Below are 27,322 nucleotides of genomic sequence, written 5' to 3' on the forward strand. Positions count from 1 at the left end.
TCCCTTAAATCTGAATAGAGAAAAAACCCGAAAAATGTTGAAACAACATGCATACTGTAAATCACTGCGTAGTCATTGCACAGTGACGTTATTAATTTTGTTCTTCTTAAGTCTTTTAATAATTATTGCAAGTATATTGTTGCACATATATTATCCTATTTCTAGACATGTTTATAATGTTACTGCTGAACATTCTTTTAGTGAATTACCTCCGCATGAATTGTCATACAGATTTGCGCTGCGCAATAACACTTTTATTAGTATGTTACATCATTCCCATCAGGTTAGCAATGCTACAAATTGTTGGATATGTGGCCAACTCCCTCCCTATCAGAACTATAAAGGAATTCTACCTCTTTTTCCATACCCGTTCACACACAACGGCTCCTGTGGAGCATGGTTTAGTTTAATTAACTCCTTAGATTCAAATTCTGCAGTTTATCAGAACAACTGGGTATGGGGAAATCTGAACTTAGTTTTACTTAAAGTCTGCCACCCCAACAAGGAGGGACTTCCCAAAAGAACAGGAACTGATCTAGAAAATGAAGTATATGGATTAGGTAATTTTACGCTTAATCTTATGATCCTAAATATCGAATCCGAAGCTAATCCAAGTTTGCCCGCCATGTCAGTATTTCCAGTAAAAGGTGAATTATGTGTAAGAAAGAATGGTTCCATAAATATGGGCCATAGTAGATGCACCACTGTAATAGAATTCAGTGATCAAGGCAAGTCGACATTTAGAGCTTCCCGCCATTCCTATTTTATATGTGGTCAGACGGCATATGTACGTTTGCCTCTAGATTGGGATGGTACCTGCTACATTGGATTCCTTTTGCCACCTGTTTTTCTAGCTCCTCCTGATTATCACAGAAATACTCATTTAGTACACAATAGAGAAAGGAGAGATCTCCCAATAGTCGATTACACTGAAACAGCATGGGAAAAATACACAGATTTCAATAAAGGTCTCTTTCCCTATATAGGTACCGTTACTAATAGTAAGCTGATACGTAGATTAACTAGAACCCTTGAAGCAGTAGTGAACGAAACTATTTCCGCCTTAGGCAATTTAACAGAAGAGCAGTCTGCTATGCGGATTGTTGTGCTTCAAAATCGTCTTGTCCTTGACGTCATCCTGGCCGATAGGGGCGGAGCTTGTAGGGTCATCGGATCAAGCTGTTGCATTTTCATACCAGAAAATTCGCCATCTGTATATAAAGCTATAACCCGCCTTCATAAGATTGTGAGCCAGATACACCAGAATCCAGGCACCTGGACTTGGTCCGGTTGGTTTTGGAGCGTGTTATCAGCCTGGGGATGGAGAGTTCTATCCTTCCTAGGTATTGGCCTTCTCATACTATTCAGTTGCTGTCTATGCCTGCAATGTGGACCAGCGATTTGTGGTCTGTGTGCCACATCGTGTATTCCACATCAAGATTTTCGTTCAAGATCCCGGAAGAAGAAAGAAGAACAAATGATGCTATATGAACAGATCAATGGATTAATGAAGATTGATATCTCTTGACGGGCAAGTAGGGGACAAGGAGGGAATGTGGAAATATGGATTTTTCTGGTCAGTTATGTCCCCTATCTTGGACCCCAACGGTTCTATGTGCATGTTACAAGTACATGTATGTTCCCTCCAGTTCCAGTTATGAAGACGCAAATACATGTGCGTCCACCGTTAACATGTCCTCTTTCAGATCCGCCATGAATAAGCTGGATATTCCATTCCTAAGTATGAAAGGCCACCGCCTTTCTACAGTTCACTTATGCCATTTTACAGTTCAGACGAGTAGGCCCTGATTCTGTCATCAAGCTTTTCTTGCTTTCTGTCTCTGAAGCTCCAGTCCGAGCCTGCATCTGTGACCATGAACTTTGTCTCATCCTCTGCGCGGCTCACGGGGCCTGACATCAGCTTGCTGCTTGCCAAGAACTGTATTTCACCTTCGAAATTATCTGCTCCGCTCCCTGCCCAATGCATTCCTGTCTAGTAGTTTAAGTAAACATTCTGCCAGCTACCGAGCAAAGGCCCGGTTTCTCTGTCCTCATGCAAGTAATTCATAGCCCTGTTACTATGGAAGATTCCTGCCCTCGCATCTAGTGTAGACACTTAGACGCTTGTACACGCACTAACAGTCAGTATAGTCAGTATAGAATAAGATTCTACTCCAAGAAGGCCTCTCTTTTGGATAACATAGTTCTTTAAACATAGGATGTTAGATATGATTTGGGATTAGGTTGACTTGACCCTCCAGACATCTGTCGCCACATGTAGAGCTAAATGTCAAGTCCCCTTCATCCCCTAGCTGCACGTCAATCACACGTCATGCTGCTGCGCGCGCATCTCTGCTAAATATTTCTGCTGACATTGCGAAATTATTTCATAGGTCCACCCATATGTGACATCACAACCAATGACGTTTCCTTGTTACTCCCAATTACGCCTCCTTCAGCTACGCATGTGAAATGTTATCTTTGCTATCAATTGTTACGCCTCTCGCATTTGCTTCACTGTAATGCCTATTGTATAAAAGTGATTAATTATCAATAATGTATGTACTTCACTTCCTGAGCCTCCGTGGTGATGGAACCTGGAGTCCACGATTTCGAAATCGTCCATTGGAATAAAGCCCGTTCCTAACCTCTAATACCACGGATTCTGCCTCTTATTTATTGAGCTATTTTTATTATGTTCTGTATCAAATTAAGTCCCGGTAATTAAATTATTTACCACATAACTGTGACAGTCTAGACCTTGCATGTCATATAGGACAAAAGATCAGCTGCAAGGGGCACCTTCTGAAACCCACAGTTAGAATGATCTTAAATTGAGATGAAAACCCATGGGGAACCATAGCGTTTATTGAGCAGCCACTCAACGAAGACCCACATGAAGTGCTGATATTCTATAAAACAAAGAGATAAACCTTTCAAGTGGGGATACGGGATAGCTTGTAATCCTGATCTAAAAACGTAAAAAGGCATCTCCTTTTCAACACTGGCTCTCTTACAGTCCTTTGGGATAGGTACTGTGGAACACCCACTACTTGCTACTGTCCTGCTGCTTCACTTCAGCCATCATATTGTGTCTGCCCATGGTCCACTAGATGAACCCTTGACAATGCCACCTGTGCTATTCTTCTGGTGCTTGAGACCTCCATCCAGGCATTTGCAAACTCCACTTGCATTCCCTCACATGCGTTGCACTCATCTCCTTGAGATAGTGATTGCACTACTTTCTGAAGCTTAGCCTGCCTTGTGTAATGTAACTGGTGGTACTCATGTAAAGCGCTCCAGTACCTTCGGGTTGAGGTCGTGCTACATAAAACTGCAAAGAAAGAAAACAAAAATCCTATCGCTCAGAAACTATCCCCTTCACACAGTTCTATCCATACTCTTACACACCCCACTACATATCTCTGGCTGGTCTCACTGCCAGTGGCATGTAATTCTATTTTTCCTCCAGTACAAACTATCTCAGATTAGAACCACTGAATGCACTTCTCACTAACTCACCTCGTCCTCCCTCAACCTACTATGAAAGCCTTACTTGCTGAAATTCAGATCGGGTATTACATCTGGCTTTCTGCAGTGCCAGTTGGGGATGTGGGTGGACCCAATAGAGTAAATGGGTGGAGCCGGCGGAGGAAGTGGGTGGAGCCGGGGAAGTGGGTGTGGCCTCCTAAAAATATTTGAGCACCTGCACTTAATATTTTACAAATTAAGCACTGGGTACATTGCGTATGTTGAGCCGACAGCCCCGGCCAATCATGTAGCCACCAAAGCTCAAACACCATTTCTGGAATTAAAAACAATGCACTCTTAGAGCTGCTCTGTCTTGAGAACTAGAACTGGGGATCCCCCAGCGGCCTGGTTTGAAGGCGTCTCTTCTGGGGATCCTTGCATGCTGTCTTTGTCTGTGGGGGTCATTATGTCTGACCTCAGAAGAACACACAAGCCTTCCTTCCTCCACATGCTGGGCTGGCCACGTGCATGCCGGGAACACTAATCAACTAAAGAAAGTACGTTCAGACTTTACTTTCACTTAATTCAATAATTGTATTCTTTAGAAATATCCTATGTCCTGAATGTCAAACCGAAACACAATCATGTGTCCTGGTATCGATTAGTGCAGTTCATGCTAAACAAATAATTTGATTGGCTTACAAAGAGTGCGTGTTTACGGGTGCACACACAGCAGCTTAGGACATGTGTTTACACAGTGTGGCATTTTTTACCAGTTTATTGATGATGCAGGGTACCCTTGGGAAAGGAGGTGGGTGTTGTATTTTATCAATGCAGATCTAGCTTTCTCTCTGACTTTTTGTTTTAGACTATTTTAAATGTTATTTTGTAGGTGCCCGTGTTTGTCTGCAGATTTCTGGTGTGGCTGAAGTCACTGGAGATGGGCAGTGGTACTGCTGCTGTGTGTGGTGGGGGGTGCACAGCCGCCGCACTGTCACTCATTCACACGCATATTTTAGAATGCAGATACTAGGACATTGCACCCTCCAGGAGCAAGAGAGAGAGAAGTTTCTATCCCCGGTCACATTAACTTATTATCTATCACTAATAAAGTGTCCTGATGCACTGCAAGACTGCACATTGCTCTATAAAAGAGGCTTCTTTTGCGAGGCCCAGAAGGAAAGAGACCTCAGGTTAGCACAGCGGTGGAGAGGGGCTGGGCAGACAATGACTGTTGCGTCTGGGTGAGAAGTTGGGAACACAGTCAGTTTGTGGCCGGGAGATCAGATTACCCCCCAGGTCAGGTGTGGCCTCTCCACACATAGGGCCATCAGAGGAGCGATCCTGAGCCGGGCTGATCAGAACAGTGTCTGGTGCCCCAGGAGTGCAGTGTAACCAACAGTTGCAGCCAACAGGGCCCACTCCTTGCTGGGGGCAGGCAGTGATAGTTTCTGCCAGCCAATATCTGCGCATGCAGGCGTATCTCGCACTATGGCGCTTCAGAGAGTATATGTAGCGGTGGCCAAGCAACATACTGCCCGCTAACAGAACTCCATGGAATTCGGTGGAGTTTCCCGCCGACTATGTGGAATTCCGTGGAGTGAAACTCTGCAAGTTCCGCCCACCCCTGATTAAATATCCATACCTTTAATGGGGATTTGAACAATGAAACATCAGACGTCACAAATTTCAACCTGTTGTTAACTGCTATAGACACCTGGGATGAAATTAGGAAATTACAGGAAGAAGTGAGAGAAGCTGAATAGCAAAGGTGGGTGCAAGCTGGATGCACTAAGAGGGAAGACGAAGTTTGGGTTGACACTGATGCCAGACCTGTATCAACTGATAGTTTGTTACCACCTATGGCTAGACATCATCATGCTCCTGCACATATAGGAAGCAATACAATCATGTGCCTCTGGTCCAGGCCTGCACTCCCCAGCAGCTCAGGTAAGCAGTCGCTCCCGCTCCGGCTCAAAGCCCTCACCAGCAGAAGTTTGTGCCTGCAGCACTCCCCAGGTCGCCCTTCGTTTTTTTGCCAGCCGCTGCCGTTCGGTCTTTGTGCTTATTCCCTCTCCCCCCATCAGTTACTTGCCTGGTCCTTGTGTTTTTTGCCTTTTTGCCCCACTGTTATTGCGCACTCACTGTCTTCCCTGCTCTGTGTACTTTTCCTGCCACTGCTCCCTTACGGCCCGCCCCCGACACAGCCTTCACTCCGGCCTCCCTTCCCTGGTACCTCCCCTCTCCCCTACATAATGCCGACCGCTGCATGGTCGCGCAGCAGACGTGCGCTGTGGGTGTGCTGCGGGGGCAAGCCTGTTACGCCCGTCCATGCTTGCACTGTGCCCAGCACCAGATCCCCTGGCCCCTGCGAGCACCGCAACGCCAGACGCCGCTATGACGCCAGCCTCCTCCACGCATTCAATGCCGGCCGAACTACGGCCTGCTTCCAGTCCACCCCGAAGCACACCCACGGACCATTCACCTGCCGAAACTGCAGTTTCACCAGCCAGCATACACCAGCACGCCCTGACCCCCTCACCAAGGCAGGAAACAGCCACCTCAGATGTATACTACTCCACACCCGCTCCGTCCACAGGCACGCCATCGAAATCTGGGACCTGCTCGACGGATCCTCCATGGACGTCACTTTCCTAACGGAGACCTGGATGAACACCTCATCGGCACCCGACGTTGCCATAGCCATCCTGGATGGCTACAAGATCACCTGCAGGGACCGCACCAACAGACCGGGAGGAGGAAACACCCTCAGAATCTCAACCAACACCGAAGACACCGTCAGCACCACCGAACAACTGCACTTCCAGATCCACACCGATCCCAACACCACCCTCAGAGGAACCCTCATGTACAGACCCCCCAGACTCCGGGCACAGTTCATCGACTCCATCACAGACGCCGTCAGCTCGCACACCCTGGCCTCCACAGACTATATTCTATATTCTCTTCGGAGACCTGAACTTCCACCTCGAGAACACGAACGACAGTAACTCCACCACACTACTGGACAACCTTGCCAACCTCGGCCTCAAACAGCTCGTCACAACACCCACCCACTCCGCCGGACACACGCTCGACCCCACCAGCAGCCACGTCTCCGTCAGCCACACCACCGTACTCCACTGGACCAACCAGCACTGCATCCACTTCTCCTTCATGAAAACCACCACACATAACCACCAGCAAAGAATCCCCCACCGCAGCTGGAACAAGGTCACCGAAGACCAGCTAATCACCACCCTCACCCAAAACCCACCAACCGACCACACCAACACCAACACAGCTGCCCGCAACCTCAGGCAATGGATTGACGACTGCGCCAACACTCTTGCCCCGATCAAGAAATCCTCAAACAGATGCACTGAGAGAAGAGCCATCTGGTTCACTGCCAACCTCCAGACATCCAAGCAGACCTGCCGAAGACTAGAGAAGAAATGGCGCCACGAGCAAACACCAGACAACTATGCAGCCCTCAAGAACGCCAGCCGCAGACACCACCAACTCATCCGAACGGCCAAAAGGACCTCCTTCAAGGAACGCATCGACAACAACGCACACAAAAGCAAAGAGCTCTTCAACATCGTGAAGGAGCTTGCTAACCCCAGCTCCAGCTCCAACGACATCCCGCCGTCACAAGACCTCTGCGACTCTCTAGTAACCTTCTTCCACCGCAAGATCGCAGACATCTACTACAGCTTCAACTCCCAGACCTCTCCAACAGCTGCCGACACCCCAGACTCACCACCCCCAGTCACACCAGCGGTCTGATCTCCTGGAACCACATCAACGACAAAGACACCATCAAGACCATGAACACCATCCACTCCGGCTCACCATCAGACCCCTGCCCCCTTCACATCTTCAACAAAGCGTGCTCCATCATTGCACCCCAACTCTGTAGGATCTTCAACAGCTCATTCGAGACCGCCACCTTCCCAGAAAGCTGGAAACACGCAGAGATCAACGCCCTACTCAAGAAACTCAAGGCAGACCCAAAGAACCTCAAGAACTTCCGGCCCATCTCTCTGCTCCTGTTCCTGGCAAAAGTCATCGAGAAGATCGTCAACAGACAACTGACCCAATTCCTCGATGAAAACAACACCTTGGACTCGTCCCAATCCGGATTCTACAGCAACCACAGCACCGAAACTGCCCTCATCGCCGCCACCGACGACATCAGGGCCCTGCTGGACAATGGCAAAACCGCAGCCCTCATCCTCCTGAACCTCTCAGCTGCCTTCGACACCGTCTGCCACCACACTCTTCGCACACGCCTCTACAACGCAGGGATGTGCGACAAGGCCCTGGATTGGATCACCTCCTTTCTCACCAACAGAACCCAGAGAGTCTGCCTCCCTCCATTCTGATCTAAAGCCACCAAGATCACCTGCGGCGTACCCCAAGGATCATCCCTCAGCCCGACCCTCTTCAACGTCTACACGACACCGCTCGCCAACATCGTCCGATCGCACGACCTCAACATAGTCTCATACGCTGACGACACCCAGCTGATCCTCTCCCTCACCAAAAACCCCTCCACCGCCAAAACCAATTTCCACAAAGGGATGAAGGCTGTCGCCAAATGGATGAAGAGCAGTCGCCTGAAACTGAACTCGGACAAGAAGGATGTCCTCATCCTAAGCTCCACCCCTCCACCTGGGACAACTCCTGGTGGCTGGCCTCGCTGGGAACTGCGCCGACACCCACCGACCATGCACACAACCTGAGGTCCATCCTGGACTCCTCTCTGTCAATGACCCAACAAGTCAACACCGTCTCCACTTCCTGCTTTAACACCCTCCGTATGCTTCGTAAGATCTACAGATGGATCCCCACCAGAACCAGAAGAACAGTCACCCAGGCCCTCGTCACCAGTAGGCTGGACTACGGAAATGCACTCAACGCGGAAACCAGAGCCAAACTCCAGAAGAGACTCCAACACATACAGAATACCTCTGCATGCCTCATCCTTGACATCCCCCGCCACAGCCACATCACCGCCCACCTGAGGGACCTGCACTGGCTCCTCGTCAACAAGAGGATCACCTTCATGCTCCTCACCCACACTCACAAAGCACTCCACGACGCCAGACCAGCATACCTCAACAAGCGACTCACCTTCTACACCCCCAACCACCAACTCTGCTCCACTGACCACCATCCTGCGCATCCACCGAACAACCGCCGGCAGCAGATCCTTCTCCCGCCTTTCCGCTAAGACATGGAACACCCTCCCCATCTGCCTACAACAGACCCAGGACCTTCAGGAGACTTCTCAAGACCTAGCTGTTCGATCAGTAGCTGCTCCCCCCCCTCAGCACCTTGAGACCCTCACGGGTGGTTAGCGCTCTTTACAAATGTTTGATTGATTGATTGCCTCTTTTGACAGGTGTGGGTCTATCCCAGATTTCGACTAATTGCTGAGAATCTGGGCCATCGATGTGTAGTGTGTCAGCAACAAAAGGCTAGATGAGCCATGTAGGGAGATCAGGAGGTCCTTTTAACCAAATACAAATGTGCTTTTTAGAAATGCCCCTTTTCAAGGGTTTGAGATCTCAAAATGTGTTGAAGCTTATCCACCACAAAGAAATGACAGTCTAACAGTAGCCAAATCATTGTTGAGAGAGTTGATTCCAAGGTTTACATTTGTGACTTCTCTTGAGTCAGACCGAGGAACTAATTTTAACAATGAGGTCCTGAAAATGCTATGTACAGCATCACAATTTGAGCAGAAGCACTACTGCAGTTATCATCTAGAGGCTAATAGTCTTGTGGAGCAGTTTAATGGCACATTGAAATACGGATTGGCGAAGCTGTGTACTTCAACGTCTTTTAAGTGGCTGGATGCATTGCCTCTTGTGTTGATGAGTCTGAGAAGTACAACAGACAGGAGGACAGGATTGCTGCCCCATGAAGTCATCATGGGCAGAGTGATGAGACAGCCAGCTGTTCCTGCAAACGCTCTCGTCAATATTACAGATCACTTAATATTGGATTACTGCAAAGGTTTGGCTGTTGTGGTATGTTCTGTGTCTCAGCAGGTCAGAGGGACTGCTATTGTGACTCAAGAGGAGCAGTGCCATGACCTCAGTCCTGGTTACTGGATAATGGTGAAAAGCATGCGCAGAAGTCATACCAGGTGATACTGGTCACCAACACCGCTATAAAGTGTGTAGGGCTTCCAACACCAATACTCACAGAATCCCATGTCCCTTTGATGATACAACAGCATCTGTTCACAATATACCTGTGGTTGCAGTGGAACAGAGGGAGCAGGTTAGTCAAGCTGTTGAGGACCAGCAAGCAGTTGGGACAGCACTCGATTGGCCTGAGGGGGGGTCTGGGACAGTCAACTAAAGTTGCTACCGAAAGGTCCCAGCTGGTAGAGAGGACTACGAGAGATGCAGATCCTAAAGGAGGGCTTAGTTTGACAAGAAAGCGAGTTGTACCCAGAGAGAATATTGGCCCAGCAGAGGTCAGATACTGAGAAACTGCCAGACAGAAAAAGTAGTACCACAAACCCTTCCTAAAAACTCTGAGCACTCTGATCAGGGTGACAGTGAAGATGACAGTGAAGATGAGCACACAGCTGTAAGGAGATCAAATAGAGCAAGAGTAAAAAGCCAAAAGTACTAAGCAAATGAATGGGAATGAAAATTCTCTGCCTTTTGCTTTAACAATACAAGTCCACTTGAACCTCCTTGAAACGAATTTGGTTGTGGATTTGAATTTCAATCTTGGTGTACCACTTGAAGGACTGACACAATTAACACTAACCCTGGGCGTAGTTTGCGTAGCAGCGCAATGCGTAGCTACGTGAAGTGCACTTCGCACTACGCAAGCTATGCATGCTGCGTAGTGCGGTAGGGAAAATGCTGTTCGCACTGATTACACAGTGCCGGATGCTTGTCCGCACTGTGCTATCATTGTAAACAGCATCTTGCACAGTGCAGGGATGTATGTCGTTACAACGCACACTTTTACAACGCATGCACTTACAACGCATTTTTTACAACGCAACATCCATTACAACGCATTCCATTACATAGCATGACACTACAACGCATTTTTAAAAACTACCTTTACAACGCATTCCATTACATCGCATACTACCTTTACAACGCATACCATTACAACGCATAATATTAAATTGCATTTAAGGTAAGTATTAGATAGTATAGGGGTAAAAATTACTTTTCTAACTCCAGGGGGTGCAACAGTAGGGTAAGAGTTGGATAGTATAGGGGTAAAAATTACTATTCTAACTCCAGGGGGTGCAACAGTAGGGAAAGTGTTGGATAGTATAGGGGTAAAAATTACTATTCTAACTCCAGGGGGTGCAACAGTAGGGTAAGTGTTGGATAGTATAGGGGTAAAAATTACTATTCTAACTCCAGGGGGTGCAACAGTAGGGTAAGTGTTGGATAGTATAGGGGTAAAAATTGCTATTCTAACTCCAGGGGGTGCAACAGTAGGGTAAGTGTTGGATAGTATAGGGGTAAAAATTACTATTCTAACTCCAGGGGGTGCAACAGTAGGGAAAGTGTTGGATAGTATAGGGGTAAAAATTACTATTCTAACTCCAGGGGGTGCAACAGTAGGGTAAGTGTTGGATAGTATAGGGGTAAAAATTACTATTCTAACTCCAGGGGGTGCAACAGTAGGGTAAGTGTTGGACAGTATAGGGGTAAAAATCACTATTCTAACTCCAGGGGGTGCAACAGTAGGGAAAGTGTTGGATAGTATAGGGGTAAAAATTACTATTCTAACTCCAGGGGGTGCAACAGTAGGGTAAGTGTTGGATAGTATAGGGGTAAAAATTACTATTCTAACTCCAGGCGGTGCAACAGTAGGGAAAGTGTTGGATAGTATAGGGGTAAAAATTACTATTCTAACTCCAGGGGGTGCAACAGTAGGGTAAGTGTTGGATAGTGTAGTGTAATATTATGCGTTGTAATGGTATGCGTTGTAAAGGTAGTATGCGATGTAATGGAATGCGTTGTAAAGGTAGTTTTTAAAAATGCGTTGTAGTGTCATGCTATGTAATGGAATGCGTTGTAATGGATGTTGCGTTGTAAAAAATGCGTTGTAAGTGTAGTGCGTTGTAAAAGTTGTGTTGTAAATGTTGTTCCCCACAGTGCAGTCGTTCTCTGCCGCTCAAGTAGATTTGCAAGCATACGCGACCACTCGCAATGAGAAACCTGACCTCCCCGCGTTGAGAACCTCGCCGGGAGGTTTATTTTCCACGCTCGCGATCGGCAACTTGAGGTTGCCGATCGCGAACGGGGAAAAAGTCGCGCCGGGATGTCATTTTGCTCACTCGCGGTCGCCAACTTGACGTTGAGGACCGCGAGCAAGCAAAAAATGCCCCCTACGCTATTCGTTTTTGCACTGTGCCACGTGCAATTCACGTAGTGCGTAGTTGGGCAAACTACGCGAGCGTAGCCTAGTACTGCGCCCAGGGTTACTAAATATACTCATCAGCTAAGTTGATCTGCTTAGTTTTTTTATACTGAATAGAACCATTGAACTGTGCCTTGGTGTTTTTGTGCCAAACTTTGTTGAACTGCTCAAACCTTTTATTTAGCAATAGATTTATTTTGATTAAATGTATGGTTTCATAATACGAGCTTTAAGACTCATGACTGAACTGCTTAAAATGTTACTCATATGCTTATATGTACTGATTTTGGATCTTTAATAGAATAACCAAATTAGAGTCTTTATTAATTGCGTCTTAATGTTCTTTCCATAGAAACTGATTTCTATTACATGATGAGAGAGAGTCATACTCTGAGAGTAGTGTATATAAAATTGAGAGTTGGCTACTAATTATTGGTCCTCATTAGGTGGCCGACAGTTTGACACCCTGATTTCACACCCCTCACTACGATGAAACAAGGTCTATTGAAGGACCAGCACCTCTGTGGGTGAATTATAGAGAAGAGAGAACTGACTAAGTTAGTGGATTCGTTGTTGGGCCCAGAACCAAAAACTGTCCGCTGCAACAATAAGGAAGCAAGAAGCAACTACATGATTCATCTCAGTACCAAAAGAGAGATTAGACTCAATGTAAATGCTTAGACTTCTTACAGAACACAATGGAAAAGGTACATTTCCAAGTTTCCTGGAGCACCAGAAAGGGGACCATTTGGGCCATTTGTTTCCAAATAGTTAATTGGCCTACACACCATTAAATGTAAGACAATTACTTGCCATCCAACTAGCCACTGCTGACATACAGTTGCAGAAACACACATGAGTACACCAACATGACTATCATTGCTGTATGGCATGATCTCAAATCTATGTGATCCCTTCATTGCGCACAAAGGAGAGATGTATGATTTGAAAAGGGTTGGACTGAGGGAGGAGCACAGTGGAACTCAATAGGAGACATGCCTCTTTTAATAACAGAAATGAGCATGCAAACTAAATGATGTTCTATATGCAAGAAATAAGATAAGCCAAATAAGAGCTTTGCCACAAATGCTATATTTAAGGAGGCGTGTAGCTAGGAAGCTGTGGGGAAAAGTATTGAAGGCTAGTAATATCATTGCAGCCTGTCCCTCTTGATCTAATATTAGTCAAATGTTATCAACTACAACAAGGGCAGTGTCTATATAATGCTGGGCTCTGAAGCCTGATTGTGTAACATCCAACTCATTGATGTTTTCTAAATAGGAAGAAATCGTTTTTTCTACTTCTTTTTCAAAAGATTTGGACACAAAATAAAGGGAAACGTGTCTGTAGTTACTGTATTGATTTGGGTCAGTCGAGATTTTTTTATTAATAGTGGTAGAACCCAAGCATGCTTCCAAAGAGAAGGCACCTTGGCTAGGTTGAACGATTAATTGCAAAGATGACAAATAGTGGGAATAAAACTATCTGATGCAAGACAGATGATGCGTGGGTTACAAGGCTGTAAAGGAGAGTCTGATTTAATTCATATGATCGAAGATTTGAGAATGTCTTCTAGAATAAATGGAAATTCAAAGAGATGATGATCAGTCAAACAGATGCGGAAGTAGAGTGAATACTTAATGCTTATTAAACAGGTTACCAGATGAACTAGGTTAGTGCATAAATAAATTATACTATTGCTAGTGGGTTTAATTTGATGGGTGAAGTAGCTGTCTCAAGAGCGCTGAGCCAGACTTTGTCTCCTGATAGCCCTCCTGGAAATATGTTTTGCTTTTCTAAAGTAGGAAAGTGTACAGATGCATTCTAAGCACTTGCAATATTTTTTCTCTGAGGGAAGCTCTTCCAAGAAACAGGTAGCAGATATAGTTTTTCTAGGAAACACATGGTATTTTAACGGGGCAATGCTGTCTAATGTGGAAGAGATCCATTTCCTAAAATTAGAAGCAGCTCCTTCTATATCAGATAGTGGGAGTTGTGGGTTGCAGAGAGCACTTTGCTTTTTTTTAATTTGACAGTATTCACTTTAGACAATGAACATGTTGTTTTGGAAGTAGGTGGTGGCCCTCTTTGGGTGGGCTATTATGAAAACATTACATGAAACAGTATCACAAAGTGGTCTGTCCACAACAGGGGCAAAGGTGAATTGAATAGAATCTATGATTCCATGATCATGACTGTGGATTCACAGCAAAAGTTTAAATATGGTTTGCATGATCTGGCAAGAGGACTAAAAATAAAAGATTGTAAGAACACGTTTTGATCGTGCTTTTCAGCTGCTTTGATTGTTTCTAGTACTAGATGCCTGGGTTGCACACACTATGGAGCGGAGTTCTGGAGTCAACCCAAAGTGAAGTGCCTGTATTGTTAAAAATAGGTTTTTAAATGATTACTCCCACCTCGCATTTCATGATTGGTTGGACATTTTAAGCGTTTCTCTGCAAACCTACCTTAAAACTTTCCTTTTTCTGAGTACAGTCTGCATTAACCTTTTACTGATCATTCTAGGCCGTTCTCAGAGACTCCACACAAGGCCTTCTATTCAGAAAGGGCATTTAATCACTTTTTGTTTCTAACCTACAGAATACCTCTGCTCCATTTCAGATCTCCCTAACATCTGGCTCGCCCATGACACATTACCGGAGAACTATGAACTCCGAGTAAAACCCAAACTAATATCAATGTTTCGACAACTTCAACTTGTAGCTCAGTCCATTGATATCTAGAGATGATACCTGTCTTGCTAATGAAGGAATTAATGCAAATCTTTTTTGTGTTGCAAAAAACCATATACAATACAATAAATAATCAAATACACATTTTTGAAGATTGCAACAAGATTAAAAAAATAATAATTCTATGAGATGGCTGATTTTACCACTTTGGATCCGCAGTGATTTTACCATCCAACAATATAATTTCAAACTTAAATATTTCGTAATATGACTAATATATTTTGGAGTAGCACCTCAATATTGTTCTTTTTCCTTCAGTCTTGAACAATGGTTTTAAAAATGTCTTAATGCTTCAACAGCCCCGCACATAGACAAAGGATAGGTTCCAGAGATTCCTCTAAAGAGTTACAAACCTGACCTGAAACAAGTTGTTACATCTCCTAGGGGCCTTCCATGTGCCTGAAACAAAAAAGGTGATAGGAGGCTGCTTGCAATAGGTTTAACCACTGGCAAAAGCTCTGGGAAGCACTCCAACCCATTGTTCTTTTGCTCACCATGCCACCTCAGTTTGGACACAGTCATATGCAAATCAGTCTTGATCCTGCTCCTTCTGGGAACAGTCCAGCCAGAACTGCCAACCTAGGTCCTCCCTGAACAGGAACACAATCAACCCAGGACTGGCTTGCCCTAGTTATGGGCTCATCATCTGGGTACAGCTTGATTCCAGTGACACAGTGAGCATGTGACCCGCGGCTAGGCAAGTGCAGTCAAACTGTCAAAAAGGTAAATATAACAATCTAAAACATTTTAGCATACATGTCAAAATCCTAGTATGGCTGTTGTTGCATAGTCAGATATTCAATAGAGTATTAGATATTGTTTATATTTTGTTGACTGCTCAATGTCAGATATGCAGCAGGTCGTTTTTAATTTCTTTAAAAAAATAATTTCTAAGAAGCTCTGGTCATTTTAATTAGTTCATTCATGGCTGGGAATTTATATTTGACCAACACATTCTTTATATGGTTTTCTTTTGCCTAATGATATGCAATAAAATAGTTCATTTGATTAGTGATGGCCAAGGCACTAAAAGACATAGGACCTACTTACAGACTTAAACGTCTATGCAGCATTGGGTTCCTTGAACTGAATAGTTTAGAAATATTGCTTCAGGTTTTCCTATTGTGATCGGAGCCCAACAGAGTGAGCCGTACATGAGGGAGAGGACTAATTTGGTTTAGGCTACCATTGGGGTTGGACCAGTAGCACCACCACGGTACTTCTGAGCAAATCTTTTAATTGCACCGTTTGTGTTTGCAGCTTTGCTGCACTTAGGTGTTATATATATGTGGGCTTCAGCTGAAGCTGTGATCTATTATAACCCTTAAATATGTGTAATTTCGAACATTCTCAATTATATTCGGGTCTATATGTTAGAGGAATTTGGGTTTCAGCATCGAAAGGACATAACCTTGCTTTTGTTAATGTTTATGTTAATCTTATTGTCTGAATTGAAAGTATGCACTCTGGGCAGTAGGCTCTGAATACCTATTTAAAAGGTATATATAATGAAATTTCATCAGCATATGCCACAAGCAACTTTGGTATTGTCTGATTATGGCACATCATCCATGCTTTGTTGCAATATAGCTTAAAGATGTGAAAAAAATAAATTGAATAGTATTGAAGGCAAGATGCAACCTTGTTTTAGGCCATTAAATGTGTTAATTGTTGGTCTCAGGCCTCTGCCATCCGATAACTTTACCCTTATTCAAGTGTCACTATATGAGTCAATTCAATTCAATTAATCTTTATTTGGTTCATATCACAAATAAACCATACAATTAAATCATCACAATACAAATCCATCAAAGATAAAAGAGAAAAAGTAATAAATACCTTAAAACTCCATTTCAGCTTAATAATAACTCCTCTAAAAATGTATCTGAAAACTGCATCTGGAGTAAAGCACAAATAATAAGACATTTATATAATACCAACAAGAGGTGTTATCTATATTCAACAGACTTTTCCTTATTATTAAAACATTCTCAAAATGTTTTACTAATGAATATCAGACCTTGATGTACTTCATGTCCTTCAAAAACTGTAATGCCTCCCGGTAGCCATACAGTGTTCCACATAACAGCAGAGTTTTTAAAGATTTTTTTCTGATTTCAAGGTAAATTGTACAGAAAAGAGTTAGGTGCCATGTGGATTGTTCCGAGATATTGTCACATGGGAATTTGACATCATTTGTGGCCCACTTTGCTGTTCTTGATAAGGCAACCATATGCTGGATTAGAGACAATCTGAAACTTGTTAAAATGAATCTATGGTGAGCATTTCCGACCAGTCTGAGCTAACTCTGCAAAACAGGACTGCTACATTGTTGTATATGAATCATCATAGTACTTTTGGTTTTATCCCTTGATTCAATTATCCGGGCACTCCTATCCCAAAGATGGTATTTTAGTGCCATTTTGGGGAATTGTACAATATTTTCTAGTATCGTCCGCAATCTCTTACCTTTGGCATCTAAACGGTGTAAGCTATTTCTAATGTGTAACAACAAGGGTATTTTATGGACCTGTTCCATTGTCATACAATCCCTGAGTACTGCTAGAGTAAAATGAACCCCTGGTTTTGAACAGACCGATTGACATAATGGTAAGGGTTTGACCTCTATGATATCCAAGATGGAACGAATGCCCAGTTCCTTACGTGTGATAGTTCCCAACGTTGAGTGTGGTACCAGCAGCAATGTTCTCAAGAATTTATCCTCCTGCCTTTGTATAATTTTATTGACCCCCAGGCCCCTGTACCATATGTCACAGCAGCTGCAATCTTGCGGTTATAGAGTATTAGCATCTCTTTTATTGGTTTTGTCCCTAATTTGGCAGCAAACCTAAAACACCCTCCTTATTCTTTACCATATTTATTACACTGCTTCCCCTATGCAGATTCCAGCCCCCAATGTTGGAGAACTGCAAGCTTAAGTGGCAAAAATGCTTTGTGCTTGAAAGCCTGCTACTATTTAAAGAGAAGGGATGTGCCTTCCCCTGCCGAGTTTGGCATGACATAGTAAATATTTTCCCCATAATTTTCTTTAAATCAATATTTTCTGTAAAGTCAGTAAATAAATTATTAAGAGTCTGCAAGCTTAATGGGGTTAGAGCTAAAAGGACTGCATTCTATGCATATAAAAGAATTGGTATCAAACAGGGTCCTCTCTAGGAGTATCAACAGCAAGTGTCTGCCGTTTCTCGTATATTCCATTGATACATAATAAAAAAAGAAAGGGTGCTAAAATTCATCCTTGTCTCAATCCTCTACGTATCCTAAATGATCTAGTTACCTCCCCTGTGGTCCATACTGCACTCTTGCAGAACGATTACTGGGCTAGCAGTGAGACAACGTCTCTGTGGGCCCCTAGAGAACTAATGCATTTCCATAGTTTGTCATGATTTACTTGTCAAAAACACAGCTTAAATTCATGAAATACATGTAAAAATTTTCAGCTTTAGCCTTTGTATACTTCCCCATTAGGAGGGTTAGATTGAGGCACTGTATTCCAGTCCCCAATCCTCTTCTAAAGCCATACTGTGCATATGAGAGAACACTGTTCTTCTCTGCCCATTCCTCAAATCTTTCCAACAAAACCCTTCCTAATATATTCGTTGATGAGTCAAGCAATGAAATAGGTTATAGCGTTTTGGACTTTTTTTTAGCCCTTCTTAAAAATTGGACTGAGTAATGATTCTGACCAGGTGGATGGTGTACTATCTGACCCAGCTGCATTACAAATCAGTGTGAGCAGAGGGGCCCAAAGGTCCCGGAAATACTTATACACATCTATAGGAACTCCGTCCGGACCAGGAGCTTTGCTCAGCAGGATTTAGTTAGTGCTCTCTTGATCTCTTCTAGGGAAAAGATAATACATATTTGGGCTATGTCCATGAGCATCACCCCCTCTTAGTCTTAATTCTGTAGATGGCGAGAAGATGGAGAGAAAATGAACCACCTATGCAGCCTCCATAATTGAGTTCTCAAGGGAAACGTTAGAGGAGGTAGCTCATTTTAACTATTTTGGGTTGGTTTTTGACAATAAACAATCATGGAGGGAGATGTTGCAAAGCCGGACCAACCTAATGATCCAAAGTATTGCTGCCCTTTTTAGATTTTCCCCAAAATTAGGCCATAAGTTGATAACTGAAATGCTCACAATTTATCTGGCAAAAACACTCCCAATGGCCACTTACGGGGCAGCAATTTGGGGTATCAGTGATATAACTTCTCTCCAAGTGCAAGAAGACAAATTCATAAAAAGACATTTGTCGATCCCACAATCGAGTAACAATTTCACAGCCCACAAATAAGTCAGCATACCCGTTATTACGGACGCCATAAGATTAGTGCCACTCTCTCTCTCACTATCTATATGGAAAAGGGGTACTGTGGGCCTAAATCAAAAAATCTTTAAAGACATTTTAAATTTGGATCATCCCCACAGAATACCCTGGCTATTATATGTCAGAGAAACTCTTACCTCTTTGGGTCTTGCCTTTCTCTATGTTACTCCGACTCTCTGCGAACAATTCCCTAAGTCGAAATTAAGGGCCATTTTTGTAAATAAAGTCACTCGTGATAGGTGGAATAGTCACAAAGGGAAACAAACCATAAAGTTTTATGAATCAATACCACAGTTATCAATCACCTACATTCATACTTACGGTTTGTGGAGAATAATCAGCATCGCTTCATTCTGACTAGATTCAGATTGAATCTCAGTCTGTTAATGCTGGGCTACCCTAAAAATCTTTTTTCCCTAAACAAATTACTGCCTTGTCCTTGTAACAACAAGACAGCCCAATCGACTTCACACCTCCTCCTTTTTTGTTCATTCTACACAACTGAGAGGAAGGCTTTCATTGTTCCACTCTTGTGGAAATTTTCAATGAGGTCTGTAGCATCTGCTCTCTTTTTATTTTACTCACTAGAAACTCCATTGGTTTGCTTTGCGCTAGCCTCCTTCCTATTGGCCGCTGTGAGATCCTGTATAGTTTTATGTACTACATCTTTTGGAACACAATGGAAAAGGTAAATTTCCAAGTTTCCTGGAGCACCAGAAAGGGGACCATTTGGGCCATTTGTTTCCAAATAGTTAATTGGCCTACACACCATTAAATGTAAGACAATTACTTGCCATCCAACTAGCCACTGCTGACATACAGTTGCAGAAACACACATGAGTACACCAACATGACTATCATTGCTGTATGGCATGATCTCAAATCTATGTGATCCCTTCATTGCAAACAAAGGAGAGATGTATGATTTGAAAAGGGTTGGACTGAGAGAGGAGCACTGTGGAACTCAATAGGAGACATGCCTCTTTTATTAACAGAAATGAGCATGCAAACTAAATGATGTTCTATATGCAAGAAATAAGATAAGCCAAATAAGAGCTTTGCCACAAATGCTATATTTAAGGAGGCGTGTAGCTAGGAAGCTGTGGGGAAAAGTATTGAAGGCTAGTAATATCATTGCAGCCTGTCCCTCTTGATCTAATATTAGTCAAATGTTATCAACTACAACAAGGGCAGTTTCTATATAATGCTGGGCTCTGAAGCCTGATTGTGTAACATCCAACTCATTGATGTTCTCTAAATAGGAAGAAATCGTTTTTTCTACTTCTTTTTCAAAAGATTTGGACACAAAATAAAGGCAAACGTGTCTGTAGTTACTGTATTGATTGGGGTCAGTCGAGATTTTTTTATTAATAGTGGTAGAACCCAAGCATGCTTCCAAAGAGAAGGCACCTTGGCTAGGTTGAACGATTAATTGCAAAGATGACAAATAGTGGGAATAAAAATATCTGATGCAAGACAGATGATGCGTGGGTTACAAGGCTGTAAAGGAGAGTCTGATTTAATTGATATGATCGAAGATTTGAGAATGTCTTCTAGAATAAATGGAAATTCAAAGAGATGATGATTAGTCAAACAGATGCGGAAGTAGATCGAATACCTAATGCTTATTAAACAGGTTACCAGATGAACTAGGGTAGTGCATAAATAAATTATACTATTGCTAGTGGGTTTAATTTGATGGGTGAAGTAGCTGTCTCAAGAGCGCTGAGCCAGACTTTGTCTCCTGATAGCCCTCCTGGAAATATGTTTTGCTTTTCTAAAATAGGAAAGTGTCCAGATGCATTCTAAGCACTTGCAATATTTTTTCTCCGAGGGAAGCCCTTCCAAGAAACAGGTAGCAGATATAGTTTTTCTAGGAAACACATGGTATTTTAACGGGGCAATGCTGTCTAATGTGGAAGAGATCCATTTCCTAAAATTAGAAGCAGCTCCTTCTATATCAGATAGTGGGAGTTGTGGGTTGCAGAGAGCACTTTGCTTTTTTTTAATTTGACAGTATTCACTTTAGACAATGAACATGTTGTTTTGGAAGTAGGTGGTGGCCCTCTTTGGGTATGAGAACATTACATGAAACAGTATCACAAAGTGGTCTGTCCACAACAGGGGCAAAGGTGAATTGAATATAATCTATGATTCCATGATCATGACTGTGGATTCACAGCAAAAGTTTAAATATGGTTTGCTTGCTCTGGCAAGAGGACTAAAAATAAAAGATTGTAAGAACACGTTTTGATCGTGCTTTTCAGCTGCTTTGATTGTTTCTAGTACTAGATGCCTGGGTTGCACACACTATGGAGCGGAGTTCTGGAGTCAACCCAAAGTGAAGTGCCTGTATTGTTAAAAATAGGTTTTTAAATGATTACTCCCACCTCGCATTTCATGATTGGTTGGACATTTTAAGCGTTTCTCTGCAAACCTACCTTAAAACTTTCCTTTTTCTGAGTACAGTCTGTATTAACCTTTTACTGATCATTCTAGGCCGTTCTCAGAGACTCCACACAAGGCCTTCTATTCAGAAAGGGCATTTAATCACTTTTTGTTTCTAACCTACAGAATACCTCTGCTCCATTTCAGATCTCCCTAACATCTGGCTCGCCCATGACACATTACCGGAGAACTATGAACTCCGAGTAAAACCCAAAATAATATCAATGTTTCGACAACTTCAACTTGTAGCTCAATCCATTGATATCTAGAGATGATACCTGTCTTGCTAATGAAGGAATTAATGCAAATCTTTTTTGTGTTGCAAAAAACCATATACAATACAATAAATAATCAAATACACATTTTTGAAGATTGCAACAAGATTAAAAAAATAATAATTCTATGAGATGGCTGATTTTACCACTTTGGATCCGCAGTGATTTTACCATCCAACAATATAATTTCAGACTTAAATATTTCGTAATATGACTAATATATTTTGGAGTAGCACCTCAATATTGTTCTTTTTCCTTCAGTCTTGAACAATGGTTTTAAAAATGTCTTAATGCTTCAACAGCCCCGCACATAGACAAAGGATAGGTTCCAGAGATTCCTCTAAAGAGTTACAAACCTGACCTGAAACAAGTTGTTACATCTCCTAGGGGCCTTCCATGTGCCTGAAACAAAAAAGGTGATAGGAGGCTGCTTGCAATAGGTTTAACCACTGGCAAAAGCTCTGGGAAGCACTCCAACCCATTGTTCTTTTGCTCACCATGCCACCTCAGTTTGGACACAGTCATATGCAAATCAGTCTTGATCCTGCTCCTTCTGGGAACAGTCCAGCCAGAACTGCCAACCTAGGTCCTCCCTGAACAGGAACACAATCAACCCAGGACTGGCTTGCCCTAGTTATGGGCTCATCATCTGGGTACAGCTTGATTCCAGTGACACAGTGAGCATGTGACCCGCGGCTAGGCAAGTGCAGTCAAACTGTCAAAAAGGTAAATATAACAATCTAAAACATTTTAGCATACATGTCAAAATCCTAGTATGGCTGTTGTTGCATAGTCAGATATTCAATAGAGTATTAGATATTTTTTATATTTTGTTGACTGCTCAATGTCAGATATGCAGCAGGTCGTTTTTAATTTCTTAAAAAAAATAATTTCTAAGAAGCTCTGGTCATTTTAATTAGTTCATTCATGGCTGGGAATTTATATTTGACCAACACATTCTTTATATGGTTTTCTTTTGCCTAATGATATGCAATAAAATAGTTCATTTGATTAGTGATGGCCAAGGCACTAAAAGACATAGGACCTACTTACAGACTTAAACGTCTATGCAGCATTGGGTTCCTTGAACTGAATAGTTTAGAAATATTGCTTCAGGTTTTCCTATTGTGATCGGAGCCCAACAGAGTGAGCCGTACATGAGGGAGAGGACTAATTTGGTTTAGGCTACCATTGGGGTTGGACCAGTAGCACCACCACGGTACTTCTGAGCAAATCTTTTAATTGCACCGGTTGTGTTTGCAGCTTTGCTGCACTTAGGTGTTATATATATGTGGGCTTCAGCTGAAGCTGTGATCTATTATAACCCCTAAATATGTGTAATTTCGAACATTCTCAATTATATTCGGGTCTATATGTTAGAGGAATTTGGGTTTCAGCATCGAAAGGACATAACCTTGCTTTTGTTAATGTTTATGTTAATCTTATTGTCTGAATTGAAAGTATGCACTCTGGGCAGTAGGCTCTGAATACCTATTTAAAAGGTATATATAATGAAATTTCATCAGCATATGCCACAAGCAACTTTGGTATTGTCTGATTATGGCACATCATCCATGCTTTGTTGCAATATAGCTTAAAGATGTGAAAAAAATAAATTGAATAGTATTGAAGGCAAGATGCAACCTTGTTTTAGGCCATTAAATGTGTTAATTGTTGGTCTCAGGCCTCTGCCATCCGATAACTTTACCCTTATTCAAGTGTCACTATATGAGTCAATTCAGTGCTTTGAGATAAATTTTAAAGGAATATTCTGTCTTTTTTCTAGTCCATGTATGTATTTGTTGATTTATCTCTTATGCACAGTGTTTAACCGTGGGCTTGGAATTGCTTTTAAATGTTGTATCTATTGTACGCCTAATTTTAATGCACCTTTTTTTATGTGTGTACTTCTATGCATTTTTATGAAGTGCGAAATAAAGTTGGTTGATGATGATGAGCTCTCAAGGTTTGGTGCAGAGTTTTCCCTAAGCAGGGGAGCATTAATGATCTTCCAGAAAAGGGTATTATCCATGGTATCTGTGGCCAGTACTAAATTTACTGAAGCTGCCTCTGGTAGTTCTTTCTTTCGGGCCTTTCTAGTCATTTTATAACATGTTCTTCGGTTTTGGATTGCTGCATGAGCCTTTGGAGGAGCATGAAGTTGATTAATCCAGTCACTATATGCCGTGGTGCAGGTATGGTTAAACCATACCTTTGTGCTTGGTTCTATACCCTTAGGTGCTCTGCTTAGATATTGATTAACAGATTCTGAAATTAAGTTGTGAGTAGGCCTGGGCATAGTTTGCAGAGTTTTTGCTATGCGGAACTCCGCGAAGTTACAGAAAAAGTCTGCGAAGTTCCGCGAGTGGCGGAGTGCAGTGCGAACTGCAGTTTGTGCTGGTATTCCTGCCGCTCAGGTAGAAATTCTACCCGAGCGACAGCTCGTGTTTGCAAACTTACCGTTCGCGATCGCAAACTTACCGATCGCGAGCGGGCAGAAAACTCTTCTGCTTATCGCAAAGTGAAGTTTTCTGCACTCCGCGAGCTCTGTGGAGTGCGGAGTGCAGAAAACCCTGCAAACTCCGCAAACGGAGTGAAGTTCACCGCTGTGGCCTAGTATTGACCAGCAATATTCGACTGTTAAAAATAAAATAGAGTTGGCAGAGGTTTGCACCCTGTCCATATAGGGACCACCACCCTAGTCAAAGTAAGTCAGATGCACACTCTAAATTAACCTGTGCTCAACCTCTGGTAGCTTGGCACAGAGCCGTCAGGCTTAAAATAAGAGGCAAGGTGTAAAGTATTTGTCAAACACTAAAAATAACAGTAAGTCAATGAAAACACCACAAAAAGACTCCACACAGGTTTAGCAAAATAGAGACTATTCATCCGATTAAAACAAGACCAAAACAACAAAAATTCAATAAGTTGAAGTTGAGGTATGAATTTTTAAAGATAAACCAAAAATAGTACTGAGACGTCACTAGCCTTCAAAAGGTTACTTGAGGTCCTGAGGGACTGGTGCAAAGTCAATGTTCGGGCTAACCATGATCGACGACAGGCCAGCTACATGTCCCAGACAGGTCCCGCTGAAGAAATACCTTGAATGGAGCATTTGTCAACATCGAGAGTCTACTGTGTCATCATGTAGCCATGCAGGGAGGGTTCCGACTCGCCATCGAGCTCCGTTGAAGTGAATGCAATGCTCTGTTATTGCACTGAGCGTCGTTGTTGAGTCATGCGGGCTCTGGATTCTTCGCCGTCGAGCAGCCTCTGTGTCGGCGTCAAAGGGTTATGCGGCAGAAATTCACACGCAGTTGCAGCAATGCATCGCTTTTTGCACAATTCAGCTGCCGAGCCCACTTCGGAGGCCCAGGATTGGAGGAGTCACTTCAAGCAAGGGTAGAACTCACAGATGGTAGAGCCCAGTAGCACCAGCAGGATTAAAGGAAGTCTTTTGTGTCCCTGACACTTCAAAAAAAGGAGGCAAGCCAGCAAGCCCTTGGAGTCACTTTGGGGGTTAAGTGAGAGAGTCCAGTCCTTGTCCTCAGCATGGCAGGGATCAGCAGGCAGCAGGGCAGCTCAGCAGAGCAGAGCAGAGCAGAGAAGCTGTTCCTCAGAACAGTCAGTCATGGCAAAATGGCAATTCTTACAGCACAGCAGTCTCTACTCCAGCAGTGTTCTTCGCAGGTCCAGTAGTGAAGTGATTTAGTAGGGTCAGAGCCCCAGTAACTATACCCACATGTGCCTTTGAAGTGGGGGGTGACTTCAAAGCAGCTCCTTGTAGTGCAAATGTCCCCTTTCATCCCAGACCTGTCTGCCAGGCTATCTGTGGGGGCAATCAGTCCTTTGTGTGTGGGCAGGACACAGCCTATTCAGATGTAAGTGTCACCTCTCTTTCCCCCTTACTGCCCAGGAAGGCTATTGGAATGTAGATGTATACAGATGAGCCCTCTGTCACACCCACCCTTCCTGTGTTTTTGGCTGTCTAAAAGGAATGCACAAAGTGTAGTTGTCACCCAGTCTAGACGTGTATTGGAGTGAGGCTGCAGGCACACAGAGAAAAGATAAGAGCAGAGAAATGTCCACTAAAAGTGGCATTTCTAAAATACTAATTTCAAATTCCACTTTACTATTAAAGAGGATTTATCACCACTTTTTCAAAGATATTAAACATGAAGTAGTTGCTCCTTTCCAATCAGGAATTACAGCTTAAAAGGTGTTTTAAGGAATCCCCAATTCTAGCCTATGGAAGGAGTAGGCCTTCCAGCAGTGAAAAACTCATCTAGCTGTTTGTCACTGTCATGACCTGTAAAGCCTAAAGGTACATGTCCTGCCTTTTAGTTACACAGCACCCTGCCCTTAGGGTTACTTAGGGCTTGCCTTGGGGGTGATGTATGTGTAAAAAAGGAGAGTTTAAGGCTTGGCAAGTGGTTTTAACTGCCAAGTCGAAGTGGCAGTAAACTGCACACACAGGCCCTGCAATGGCAGGCCCGAGACAGGTGTGAAGGGCTACTTTTGTGGGTGGCACAGTGCTGCAGGCCCACTAATAGCATTTAGATTACAGGCCCTGGGTACATGGTATACCACTTTACAAGGGACTTACAGGTAAACTAAATATGCCAATTAGGTATACACCAATGTCAACATGTTTAGGGGAGAAGCACATGCACTTAAGCACTGGTTAGCAGTGGTAAAGTGCTCAGAGTCCTAAAGCCAACAAAAAGATACAGCAAAAACTGGAGGGAAGCAGGCAAAAAGTTGGGGGAAAACTACCCTAAGTATGACAGGTCCAACACCGACCCACAAATTGCTTTTTCATTGAGACAATATAATATGTGGTCCTTATTCTCTTATTAGCTCTTATGTGAAATTAGCTTGATCAACTCCTGTCTATTTTATTCCGATTCTATTATGCCCCACCAGATAGTTTTTTATTCTACTCTGGGTTGGTACTTGTGCATTGGGAGATACAGTTGTAGTGTTAAAATTACAGGATTGTGAACAATTATACAAATTCCCCCACCTGTAAACTAGTTGGTTATGTTATGTTATTAAATCATTTATTAAGCGCGCTAACACTGATTAGTTTATTGGCGCTAACTTGACAGTAACACAATCAAAGGCGGAAGAAATGGATTAAAAAGCTTGTCTAAAGAGCCATGTCTTCAGCGTTTTCCGGAAGAGTAAGAGATTTTGGCAGAACCGGATTTCCAGGGGAAAGGTGTTCCATAGGCAGGAGGCCAGTGTGGCAAATCTACGTCCACCAGAGCGTTTGAGTTTAAAGGGAGGGGTTTGAAGAAGGCCTAAGTGGAGTGAGCGAAGATTACGAGAGGGAACATATCTGGAGATTAGTTGATTAATAAATTTAGGGCCTTTACCATGTAGTGACTTAAAGATCATACAGCCTGCTTTGAAGAAACAGCGTTGCATGACCGGGAGCCAGTGAAGCTTAATAAGAAGAGGAGTAGCCGCCTGCCACCTAGGCTGCTTCAGGATCAGTCTAGCAGCATGGTTCTGCACCATCTGGAGACGCTTGAGTAAATAGTTTGGGAGACCCAAGTAGATGGCATTCGCGTAATCCAGATGGGACAGAACA

The 27,322-nt window shown here is 43.2% G+C and overlaps 1 long non-coding RNA gene across 1 annotated transcript in view; it reads left to right on the forward strand.

The window, feature by feature from the left end:
- Positions 1-27,322, forward strand: part of LOC146789273 (uncharacterized) — a 473,794-nt gene that overhangs the window by 387,357 nt on the left and 59,115 nt on the right. The gene's annotated exons all lie outside the window — the stretch shown is intronic.

Source organism: Triturus cristatus, chromosome 10 (genome assembly GCF_964204655.1).
Source record: "Triturus cristatus chromosome 10, aTriCri1.1, whole genome shotgun sequence".
NCBI lineage: Eukaryota > Metazoa > Chordata > Amphibia > Caudata > Salamandridae > Triturus > Triturus cristatus.